Here is a 12,935-nt window from a genome sequence, read left to right as displayed (position 1 = left end):
GCAGGAGCTGCACTGCCACACCCAACACTTTCAACCTCAGAGAGATCTTCAAAACAAATTACAGAAAATTTTCTGAGAAAAACTGAGTTGGGATGCTATAAAAGAACAGCGCTGGAGCTTTAAAACTTGGCAAAAATTATTCTCCCTTATCTGAAGCTTCCTAACTCTAACTAAGTTTTTGGGCAATTCCCCTCTGTTAGCAGCTCTGGGAGCACAGCTAACATCTCCAGTTCAGCTGCACACACGGACCTCTGTGGCAGATCACGAGACCCAGACTCAACTCTCAAGAATTTCAGAGTTACAGCATTTAGTATGCACAGGAGATTTAATTGCTGTGCTCTGGACAGAGTTTAAAAGGAGAGTCAGGAGAGAAACCAAACAGGAAATTCCAGATCTGACAAGGGTCCATCCTGAGGACTGGAAAGTGGTCAGCCCCACACGCCCCAGGAAGCTCCCAGAGATCCTGCAGGGCACGGCGGGTGCACAGCCCGCCTCTCCCAAGCCCCCGGACACAAACAGACGATGTGAGTCCTCGCGAAGGATGGCCGCCCTACCGCTATTGCTCCTCCACCAAATACGAGACCTGCACAATTCCCCGCGGCCGGGAGCCGCTGAGCACAGGCTACACACCCAATGTCACAGCTCCACTTGCCACATCCTGACGTTGCCTCCTGCACTGCAATCCTAACGGAGCCTGGGCAGAACGCCTTCCTACAGTTAACAGGCCTGTGAGATTACGTCCCCAAAAATGCTACTGCTGTGAGCTGGAGCATGGTAATGCAGACCACAGATCAGCAAGAGGTTGCACTGAATTGAGAAGAGGAACACTAGTTCTGTTGCCAAAAAGCTCAGTTGTCTGACGTGCTGTTTTGCTTACCTTAGCTAACATGATGCTCTCTCACAGCTTTTGCTCTCCCACTGAAAATCTGTCCTTTGCTACATGCTCACTTTAAACCGATCCCGGATTCTTCCGCACTGAGGCTGTGTATTAATGTTCCCACAACATGACACATCCTCTCCACCTCACCGCTACCTTCTGCCTTGAGGACTGTCATCCAAATCAAACTGAAACAAACTCATATTGGGTGAAAAACTAACTAAAGCCAAACTCCATAAGCCTTGTGTTTCTGCAAAGAACACTGATGGGAGTACCTATGCAGACTTCAAAACAATGTGGAAAAAGAGCACCTCACTTTCAAAACATCCAGACAAAACAACATGCAGTTTACCAGCCTGGACAAGCAAGTCTGTTGTGTTAGAAAAGTAGAAATTAAAATAAAATACAATAAAAATCATCATTGAGCAGTCAGTAGAACTGCAAAGCACAGCAAGCTCCCTGGGAACACGTGCAGATGTGACACAACACAAACCTGAGCATCTGCAGTACCAAGAACTCCCGACTGGCAGAAGACGCCTGACTGACAGCAGGGCCAAAAGGGCCAGCAGGGCTGGTGGGGCGGGAGGGTTAACAGCCTGATTGCAAAATCAATGTCATAAATGCTTGGTAAGTTACAGGAACATGCGGGAAGTGGAGGCCGCGATTGATAAAGGACTGTGGCTTTGATGCTGCACTGGGGACTTGTTTATTGACAAGAAAGCTGATCTCTTCTCCCAGCCAGGCCAGGCCAGGCAAACCTGCAAACGCTTACCAATTAATTGGTGGGCTTTGCTGCCGTGGGTGGCCTTAACGTGTCTCCCCCCACTGCAAGTTAACCAGTGCAGGAGGTGCGGCTGTGGGGGATCAGCATGCAGCCCTCAGCAGGTGCAGCACGGCCCCACAACAGAGCCCCACACAGAACCCTTTGCAGAGCCCCACACACAGCCCCGCACCTCCTGCCCATCATTTCATCTCCAGAGCTACTCCCAGAGAGCGGTGCCACAGGAGAAGGCACAGATTTATTTCCATTCAATTGTGAACCCTACGTATTATCTGTTTCTCTGAACTGAAAAGAACAATTCAGTTTTTAAGCAAACCAAGCTTTGAGCGGCAGTACAATGCCGTCAGCTTGCTGTCACGGGCTCTGCCTCCCGCCTGTCCCCAGGCCATCCCCAGGTGACCCAGACAGACAGCAGAGTGCTGAGGACAGCCCCGACACACACGCTGCATGCCCCCCTCCCACCTCACGCTGTTTATCAGCCAGTCAATAAGAAAAGGTAGTTCTTACTTAAGAAGGCAGAAGTCAACTCGTCAGGTCGATCAGCACTCTGTCTGTAAACACGGTTTCCCGTAAAATCAATGAACTCCAGTTACAGAGAGAGCAGCCCGAGCGCCGCAGACTCCCCATGCTCCTGCGCCGGGCAGTGGGGAGAGCTCTCCCTCGGTCCCCACTCGGCCCCACACCCCATAGCCGCCCCCAGTCCCACACCGCCCCACGGGCTGCAGGCAGCACGCCGGGCCTGCTCTGTCCCCGCAGCCCCCCCAGCAAGCTGGGGTCCGGCGGATGGCACTCTAAAGGCAGGCTGCAGTGGCCCAGGGCCCCAAGACAGGGCAGCAGACACGGTGCTGCGGTGTCCTACGGCCAGACGGCCCTGTGTCCCGATGCCCCACACTGTCACCAGGCGCTGCTTCCAACCATGGCCGCTTTGCTGGCAGCCGCGCTGCGACGGAAGGCAGGCAGAGTGACCCCATGCTGCCCTTGGCTCCCCCAGCCCCATCTCCCTGCACACACCACAAATGCCATCTTTCAGCCACGCTGCTCCCAGCAGTGGCCGCAGCTCGGGGCGGCCCCGCGCTCCCCCCGGGCGGTGGCGGAGGGAGACAGCAGGAGGAGGGGTTCCTGCTGTTGCCCAGGCTTCCCGAGAATTAAATATGAACAGCCGTGCTGTGTAATTTTAAATTGTTAATTAGCACAGGGTTAATTAGGCGGCCCTTTCACAAGAGGCTGTTTGGCAGTAAACCAAGACTGGAAGCAATGAGGAAGGAGGAAAACAAAAGGAGAAAGAGACAGTGAGAAACTGTTCCCTCTGCTAATGACCCACATGGCACCATGAAAAAAGGGTGCTGAGGACAGGGAAAAGATACAAGCAGATGCATTACATCCACGGCCATTACCCTGGAAGACACCCAGGCGGCCCCCCCCGCTCTTCCCGCAGTGCATAGCGCTGCCACGAGCGGGGTCTGCTCCTCGCGGCCCGCCTGCAGCACACAGCCGGCTCTCTGATCCCAGGCTTTGTGCCGGGGCTGCACAGAAGACGTGGCTCACACAAGCACAGCCAGCGACTGGGCCCAAGCGCTTCCTGCTCTAGAAAGCTGCACAGTGGCCTCTAAACTTTGTAAATACACGCCTACCTGTTGTGCCAACAGCCACTCCATAAATCAATACCATACACGCAGGCTGAGACTGCCCTCGATTAGCTCTAGCGCAGGTGCTGCTGATTTGCAGGAGACGAGGAAAGAGAGAAGAGGACAAAGAAAGCACAAGGGTGAAGATGGGCCTGGAAGCCCTGCGCACCCGCCCTTGGCATGCTCCTCTCGGCCTCTGGAAACATCCCCAGAGGGACATGGCAGGGCAAGGTGCTCAAGGCATAGCATCGTGAAGGTTGGAAAAGACCTCTACAATCACCAAGTCCAACCATCAGCCCATCACCACCATGCCCACTGACTCAACCATGTCTTGCTGAGATGCACCAGGCTCAGGAATGGAGAACAGAACCTCGGGTTGCAGTCATCCAATACGTCTGGAGTGGCGACATGAACCCGGAGCAGCAAAGCCTCCCAAGTCACTTCCCAGCACCTGGCATGCCAGAAAGCACTCTCGTAACATGCAGAAGACTGCATATGGAAAAACATGATAAAAATCATTACTTAGGATCAAGAATTCAAAAGTTAAGGAAGAACAGAATGTATGTTGTTGCCAAAGCAACTTTAATTTTGCTCCACTATGCATATGGATTCTGATACTGTCTTTAATTACACGATCACACATTGCTTCACTTAGCAAGTAGGATGGTCACATATGAGGGTAAGATAAAGTTGCACAAGCATGTTGTCACTGTATGAAATTTATACAGTAGCTGTTATCACACAAATATGTGGAAAGTCACTTCTTAGAATAGAAGATCTTTTGAAATTTCCCAAGTAACACGAGCTGCATACTCAAACTTTGCAGAACACAGAGATTGCTTCAATTCCCAGCTTCACAAAATGCTTTACCTTCTAACAAACACAAGATATGTGTTCCAGCTCTTTCCCATTCATTAAGGTGCCAGAAAGATTGGCAGATGTTATTATGACAAAGAGAAATGCTGAGGATTCTGTAGCAGGATATGAATTATTAGGATAAAATGATACATGAGCCAAAATTTATACGTAATACTGAATGCAGATGCACAGCACGAGTGCTCTTTAGTTACAGGTTTCCATCCACCATATCTGCATCCTGAGACTCTTCTTATGCAACTTCTAAGAAGAAGACTGAAAATGATGATATTTATTTGCAAAGTTCAATAGTTTAAAAATAACTTCTACAGTAATTTTCTTTTTTCACATAGTAGGTTGCATCTTTCACCTTTCCAAGCAAGGCAGAGTTGTGTTTTGGCACACACCTGATCGCAGAGGAGCTGCCTCATAAACAAATGTGGTTTGCTGAGCATCCATAACCAGGTGCCTGTGCTGCCAAGTCCCGAACAAGCTCTTTTCTGGCCTTCTTCCTCTTCTGAGCTTTAGTTCTACCTACTCAAATGGGTTAAGCCCAGCTTTGAAACTCCTGGAGTTTCTCTGCAGCCGCTGCTCAGTGCCAGACTGCTGTGTGCAGCAGAGACATACCAACTCCATTGCAGTAGGAGGGGAACTAGGAAGCCAGGCATGCCTGCTGCGGGATGAAGGATCCAACCAGCAATGACCCACGGGTTCCATCACACACTGACAAGAGTCCAGGGGCTGCACGTCCTCACCAACCAGTTTGCTACCGTGCTGATGCCAAGAATTCACTGGCTTCTGAGAGATTAAGGCTGGCCTGGATGGGACAAGGGTCCCGAAAAGGCTGAGGTAGGACGCAGTGGTTGGCAGGAAGAGAAGCTCCATCAGGCACCTCCAATGGTCAGGATGGCCCTCGGCCTGCAGGACGGCCGCATGGAGGGCTCATGGCCAGCAGCCAGCGGCTCTGAGGCCGGCACTGACAGCACGACCAGCGCTGCACTGCGCACGCTCATTAGCGGGGCACAAAGCACAAGCAGTCTTACACCAGGCTCACATGCATAGGCACAGCGAGTTCCTCAGATCTTCACAGGATCATTAGCATAAACAGCTTTTCAAGCAGCGGGAAGCAAAGGAAACGCTGAACAAAACAGGGCTGAAAGCTGTAGGGCTCAAGCACTTGGCATGAAACTAAGAGAAAGGGTCTCCTTGAGAAGGTGAACCTTCCACATTATCCACATTTTTTTCTCTGTCCTTCACACCAGCTGAAGTTGAGCCAACGAGTGCACTGCAAGATGCAGACTGCTTTTCAGAAGGCATTTTGTTATGAACTATTATTCCAAGTTTGCTGATCCCTTTGAGCCAGCTACTGTACGACACACAAAAATATTTATATAATCGTCAACCCACTGCCATTGAGAACAGAGTAAATCCAGAGGAATGCCAGAGTGCTTCAAGCGAGCAGCTGGGGAAAGCGTGCTCATTCCTCCAGAGATACTCTCCGGAGTGAAAGTATTTCGTAGCAGAGGTGAACGAGCTGAGGTCGCAGTTCTCCCTGCAAAACAAAGCAAACCACCGCTTGGTTTATCAGTGACGTGTCGTTCACATGCTCGTAGGACAGGCAGTTTGTTTTCATGTCCTGCAGGAACCTCCATCCTCTGTGTCAGACAGCAGAAGCTTCAGATTTTGTTTCAAAACACTGCACATTCCTTGATTCTTCAGTTTGCGCAATTCACTCCTTTGCTCTAAAACCTCAACATTTCTTGTCAAACCTGGCTTCCAGCCTCTGTTGTAGCATAAAGAGCTACACTCGCATCTGGTACCCATTTTCAGTGCAGTGTTACCGACCAAACTCTGAAAGCAACCAAACAGCACGTGGGCCAAGCCGCTCTGCTCAGCTGCTGTCTCCAGTCACTCAAGTCCCACACTCTGGGGAAACGGTCCCACTCTTTCTCCCTTGTGCCACTCTGAAGCTTGCCATTCCTCCCCCTCCATTTTTTGCCATCGTAGCGTGTTCAATGAGAGCTGCCACAGCTCCATGGGGCCACTTCTGCCGAACCATGAATGGCAGCAACATCCAACAGGGCCACGTGCTAGGCAACATCGACACACACCTAACCCACAGAGATGTCCTGAATTGTTTGGAGTTTCAAACACCATGACACCATCTTTGACACATTTGTCTGTACTTACATCACCAGATCACTGTTCTCTGTTCCAAGAAAGTGTAGCATTTATAGCGAGACTACAGGATGCAAACCACAGCAATGACTCCTGAAAGTGAGAAATTCCAGCTGGCTTTTGCGGCTTTGCTGATGGTTCATCCATTCCTTCTCCCAGTTACTGGATGTGCTAAGCAGTCCCACCCAATGAGAAACACATGGCACATTTGCACTGCTACAGAGAGCTAGCTCCTACAAACCACGGCAGCCAAGCCTCAACCAGCCCTGCGACAAGACTCCAAAAGCAGACACAGCCAACCTTAGATGGCCCCACTCGGAAAGCGAATGCAGTGCTGTCAGGCAGCACTCCCCGAGCGGTGCTCCTCAGCAGTCTGCAGTCTCGCATGCCTAGGGAAGAAGTCCTGCCAACGCTCCTTCCTTTCTGCTGATTTACCCAAACAACACATGTGTTCCAGAGCAGTGTCAAGGGCCAAACAGAGGGTAAGAGTTAGATTCCTATGTCATGCAGACCTCCTCTGCCAGGGCTCAGATCCAGTCCTTGTTAGGAAACAGACGCTGCCTGGTCGCAGGCACAGCCGCTCCTTCCCACCCTTTGGGGAAGCCTGTGGTGCTGCACAAGCAGAGCATGCTCAGCGGCAGGATCTCATCAGCATGAGGTCATTTGGTAACCATTCTGCTCGCTGCTGAGACAAACACCACGATCTGCTAGCTCTGAATTACACACCGGTGCTGCAAAGCCCCACTGCAGAGGTCACAGGCACACTAATCTGCACTAATGCTCCAATCTGCTACCAGTGTTTGGCATTGGAGTTACACTGCTGGAAGGGAATCTTCAAAAATAAATAAACAAAGAGAATCCTGAAACAGGTAGAGAAATCTGCCAGACGCCTGGGAAACCTTCCCCAGTAGGCTACATGTAAGACAAACTTAGTAGAACTGAGATGGTTCCCACAAACAGAGCACCTGCAAACTCATCCACTTAGAAAACACAGCCCTGCTATGAACCCCAGACACAGTACTTTGGTATTTAAGTATTTTCTTTACCTGGGCAAAACAAACCCTTCATATTGCGGCAACCAGGAGCCAATAACTACATTCCACTCAATAGGCTCAAAGTCTCAAGTTCATGCTCTCTTGGTTCACAGCAGGCAGCTGCTGCATCCCTGTAACACTTCAGAGCAAACAGATCTCTCGTGAAAGTTTAACTACCTACAAAGGAGAACTGACACCGATTCAGATAAATACAGGTTTCAAAGCACATGCCCGGTGGGTCTGTACAGAGTCCCATACCCAGACACAACTGCATCCCAGCACACCTACACAGCATCAGGCATCTTCAGAGCTGTCACTTCGGAGGTGGGGAAGGGACTTCCTAAATGTGCTTCTTGGGACCACCAGGACTGAAAGTGTTACTCTGCTGCTTGCCCTCCTGCTAATTGTGGGTTTTATTTTTATTTCCTATTACCCTCCTGCTCTCCTGATGAGATTATCTTACCGGAACTGACACAGTTGGAGGCTGTAGCCATACATGGAGCCTCTCAGGAGGCAATGCAATTTTATTTTCATTGATCAGAAATCAGCAGGGCAGTAAATGATGGGAAATTCCATTAGGAGAAATACTGGGCCACGAGACTGAACTACCTGGGTATGCCCAAATCCCACAAAGTCCTATCTCAGAGTCCCATCTGGATCCCAACAGTCATCTTTGTTCCTCCCCAGACGGATAAGCTACTACTAACCTGCTGTTCTGAATCGCTGACCGCTCTGCTGGAAGTTGAGGCAACGCTGTCAAAACAGCCCCAAGGGTTCACTTAGTTGAAACGAAAGACTTCGGTACACACAACAGTGTTTAGCTCTCCCAGCTCAGCCTCACTGGCTGCTGTGGGATCAATGGGGTTTTATGAGCAAACGTCCTATTCCACAGCCAGCAGACAGCACTGCTCGCTCAGGTCAGGCAGGTGCGAGATGTGCCCACACATCAGTGCATGACTCAGCTCTCAGGTGGTCCCAGAGGAGCCAGGAAAAGCCAAGGGGATGTCCCGGTCTCTGGCAAAGCACTACACCTTCACTACAGAAAGAACATTTCCTTTTCTTCAGGGACAGAAACCTCGGGGCACACACTACTTTGGTGAAGCCCCTTCTGACAAAGCACTACCAAACACTGTTATGAGCCCACACGGACTTGAGCCCAGACTGAGAACGACATTCCAATCCTATCCTAAAATACCATGCATACAGAATCTTCACACTCAATTTCACATTCCTGGATTAAAACCCTGCCATTACGTGTCTCCCAACAAAAGCCCTGTCTGACCTCGCCGGCTGTTTCCTTCCTGCCGACGGCCGGGTTGTGCCTGAGCCCCTCACCTCCTGCGGCACGACGGCCCCGCCAGCACAGCACGGGTTAACAGGAGCTGACCGCAGCACAGTTGTTAAGGTAATCAATACCAGTGAGATACTAAAGCAGCATAAGCCACATTATTGATTGCCAAGCAGATGATAAAACTGTTTATTATGATAATTGCAGGGTGCCTGCAAGATGCTTCTAGTGCTGTCTTGAGCTTTTTACAAAAATAAGCATTGCCAGGGGATAGGCTGCTGTCTGAAGACCTCCTGAACCCTGCTTAAAGTCCTCCACTCCGCTGTGCCAAAGCAGAAACACTGAGCTACCTGCAGCTCCAAGCTTGGATGCAGAACGTCTCAATTCTAGAGACAGCCCCTGAGCATGGTGCATACACCCAAAGCCTGCTCGCGCTCCCACACGCACAGACCTGCTCTCGCTGTTCTCTTGAGCAACGTCTTCCACGGACGGACAGAGGGACCAAAGCTGTAGCTTCATTTTTCAGGTCTCCTTCTGTCAGATGAAAATCGAAACTCATTTTTTTCCTACTCCAAAACATTTTCTTTAGTATTTCAATTGTTTTTTCCCTCTACTCCACACTTTCTTCAGTTTATTTACATCCTTGCTAAGAAGTTAAATAGAATTCTTCTCTCTAAGGCCAAAACTATTGTGCAATACATTGAAAACTACTTTTCAGATGACTGAAATCCAGATACACCCAGCTCAGGAGATTCACCTCTGCAAAGCTGGGCCTATGCATGCTGGCTGCACCTCAAGGAAGATGACACAGCAGCTCGTCACCCTGCCTCCAGGTGTCTGCATGATGAGCAGCTGATCCGCCGAGATTAAGTGAGACAACATTCTGATTCTGAAGTCACCACAAATACCTAAAGTTCCTCTTGAGCTAAACACAGCAGCAGGCATTAACTGGCCTTCAGCAGACAAGCAAAATGCAAACTGCCAGATGGCATCCGCTCTAGCAAAAGCATCTCTTGCTTCAGGAACAGGAATAGAAACTATAACATAACTGAGCTCCACGTTAACACTACTGTCAAATCATAGCTGAAAATGACTTCTAACAAGGCCTGAAGCTCCAGGGTTCTGTCAGCAGCTCTACGGGAACTAATTATAAAGTACAGGTCCCATTATCTCCCAGTATGGACAACGCTTTGACAGCTATGTTGCAGTATGAACCCAAAGGACCATATGCTATGGACTGCACACAGTGCTTGGTGCAGAACTCTACTATTCTGGCTGGATGCTTCCAGGCCATTTGGGTGGAAATGGCCTGGAAGCATCCAGCTTTGGATGGAAGCATTCATTTTCCTTGACTGCCAGTCAAGGCAGTCCTACTGGCCTCAACCTGCATCATGTCAACAACGGTGCTTCTGGCTGATGCTCTAGACCCTCTCCCTCTTATCTTCTCCCAAGGGCACTGTGATGGCCTCCCTGCTCCCCAGCACCCCCCTCACTCCCTGTGTCCCCATCTCAGTCCTTTTTCTCCACTCCCTCCTTTTTAAAGGCTGGTGAAAGATTTTACTTTTCCACCTTGCTCACAGAGTAGGTAAAAGATTAATGGCAGAACTGGCAACGTGATCAAAACTGCCACTTGGTGAGCAAGCAGCCTGCAGCACACAGCCACTGCTCCAGAGACCAGAGACGTGGCCAAGAGCTGCTGAAAGCTGTCCCACATCAGCCCAACACACTGCTGACAGGCCATACCACTCAGCACTGAGGGCTAGGAGGGCCAGGGCTGCTCCCGCAGACTCCTGTCAGTAATTCTGAAGACAAAGCAAGACCAAAACAATCCTTTATATTTAGAATCTACAGAATAGGAGGAGATATTCCTCCCTACCACTCTTTGGAGGACCAGCCACCGCCATTCCCTTCCTTCCAGGCCCAGGAGGAGTAGAACAGCTGATCAGCAGCCAGCACTGAGCAGGGTGTGTCAGGTTCTCCAAGACAATGCATTCTTTGTTCTGCTTAGGAAATCCATCACTATTTACAGCCAACCCCTGCTTCACACCTGCCCACAGTTACAAGCCCTCTGAAAGCCACTTCTCCGTCCGAAGCACAACATGTACAGCTCAACTCCCTGTGTCATGCATCTTGGTCTGCGAAAACTCCTCAGCCACAGGGTGAGCACAACCCCAGCTGCACACAACCGCTGGCCAATCCGAGGCACGGCCCACGAGCCTGGGCCCTGAAGGCCCTTCCCGGGCAGGGAGCCATGCACCAGCAGCCATACTCATCAGGACATGGGGTAGACTTCTGTTCAATGGCAGCATCTTTCCAGCTCTTTATAAACCACAGCTGACAAGAAACAAAGCAGCTCCAAGCAGCGGGGCTTTCATCAGTGCAAAGCACGCTGCTCCCAGCATGGCCAGAGCACTGATACAGGAACCCACTGAGATCAGGGCTGGAGAGCACTCAGCTCAGCTCTGCTGTGCACCAACCACTGCTCGCCCTTCTCTGCAGGCCAGAGCGGTGCAGCCCCCTCCCAGCTTCTCCCCACCCACACCCACACCATTCCCCAGGAGGGACCCCCGCGTGGCACAGCAGCAGCCGCCGTGCGACTGCCGTGCTGCACGCTGTCCCAGACACAGCACGTGGATGTGGGCTGCGCTCTGCCTACAGAGGAGCCAGGGACAGCAGAGCGGTGTCCCAGCACCACTCACTTTTCTTGAAAACATCTGTTTTCATTATCAGTATTGCTTTTAATTAGCACTTAATTAATTAGCCTTAAGCCCTCACACAGCTGGAGGAAAATTCTGCTCCTAAACGAACAATTAATAGGGGCACTACGGGAATTTTTTCTCATCTTCAGCAGTGTGTTTCTCTGCAGAGCTGCGGGGTGAGCTGCCCGGTGCGCGGCTCATCCCTGGGGCACCTCCAGCCCGCACAGCACACACAGCCTGCACAACCTGTGCAGCCCACTGTCACCCAGTGCCTGCTCAGCACAAATGGCTCTGCGGCCTGAGCCCAAAGGGTGGAACTGCGGCACTGCTGACAGCAGGTCCCTGCGCTGCGCTGAGCCGCCCCTATTCCTCACCCGGTCACCGAGGAGGTCAGACAGCTTAATGCTCACCTGCCCTCTGGAAGGCCCCCGACAATTTAGTTTGTTCGAGAGTTTGAGCAAAGCACAGTCCAGAAAGATAGAGCCCTATGAAATGCATAAGAGAACAGGTCCATTTGTAGCACAAGTACCAGAAATAGAGTCTCTGGATCAAGTGTTTCTTTACACAACCAGAACCAAGAAAGCTCATAGGAGCAGCCCCGGCGCACTGCCTCAGCCACTTCTGTGAAAGCAAAAAGATGGGGAAGGTGAAGGAAGTGAACACTTGCACTGTCCAATGAGCCCAGATACCAATCAGACCACAAAGCACCTAGGGGGAAAAAAGGAAACACATAGCAATTAATTCTTGGCTTCTTGTTCTAGCTGTAGGCAAGGGAAGGTGCACAGCGGAGGAGCCTGCAACACGCGGAGCTGGGAGCTGCTCCAAGAGCCCAGGGGCGACAGCGCTGGCTCCCAACCCGGGAAACCCAGGGCGGCTCTCCAGCAGGTGAGGGCTGGGGCGGCTCCCTGGGGGAGGGAACAACGTCAGCATCATTTCTTCTGACTGTCCTGTGGCAGCCCGCATGGTGAGAAGTCACCCAAAGAGAGAATGGGGGCAGGCTATAAAATAAACCCAACTCCTGCTACCGAGCTTCAGCTGGAAACTGAAATAGAAGTGAAGCGTCAACAAAGTACAGATAATTTCTCACTCTTTAAAGAATTTCTCAAAGAATAAAAATAAAAGAAAGCAGGTGGAAAGGAAATAAACCTGTTCAACAACTGAGCTAATGTATACACTGGTATAAACAAAGGAAGGAGCTGGAAGAGAAGGACGTGAGAAATCTCCCACTTCTACATAAGCACTCAACAGTGGCTTAAAATCCAGTTTCTCTATCCAAAGATAGCTTGTTTCTCTCTCCTTGCAAGGTTCAAGTAGAGAAGATACACAAAACTCTTGCATAAATCATACTCAACTGCTAGCTGTGCTGCTGTGCTGCAGGGAGAATGCCAGACCGTTGCGTATGTACAATGACCACGATCAACGCTTCCAAAGTTGGCAGGAGTCAGATCTGCCCTCATAAGTCACCTTTATGAAACAGAAAATGAAAAAAAAAAAACAACAAACCTCTGTCAGAAAATAATCTGGACCAATGCGCACCTTCAAGACTTGTAACTTCATTATTACACCTCAACAAAGTTTCCTTCCATTTTCTTTCCAAC

General features: G+C 50.5%; 1 protein-coding gene and 1 non-coding gene across 6 annotated transcripts in view; one reads left to right on the top strand and one right to left on the bottom strand.

The window, feature by feature from the left end:
* The window catches only part of ZFHX3 (zinc finger homeobox 3), a 511,657-nt gene that overhangs the window by 99,094 nt on the left and 399,628 nt on the right, over window positions 1-12,935 (bottom strand). The gene's annotated exons all lie outside the window — the stretch shown is intronic.
* On the top strand, window positions 3,434-3,530 carry MIR1699 (microRNA 1699). Its single transcript, NR_035193.1, has one exon. It is a non-coding gene; the product is annotated as a microRNA 1699 (primary transcript).

Source organism: Gallus gallus, chromosome 11 (genome assembly GCF_016699485.2).
Source record: "Gallus gallus isolate bGalGal1 chromosome 11, bGalGal1.mat.broiler.GRCg7b, whole genome shotgun sequence".
NCBI classification, from domain to species: Eukaryota; Metazoa; Chordata; class Aves; order Galliformes; family Phasianidae; genus Gallus; species Gallus gallus.
This window is presented reverse-complemented; position numbering and strand designations above follow the sequence as displayed.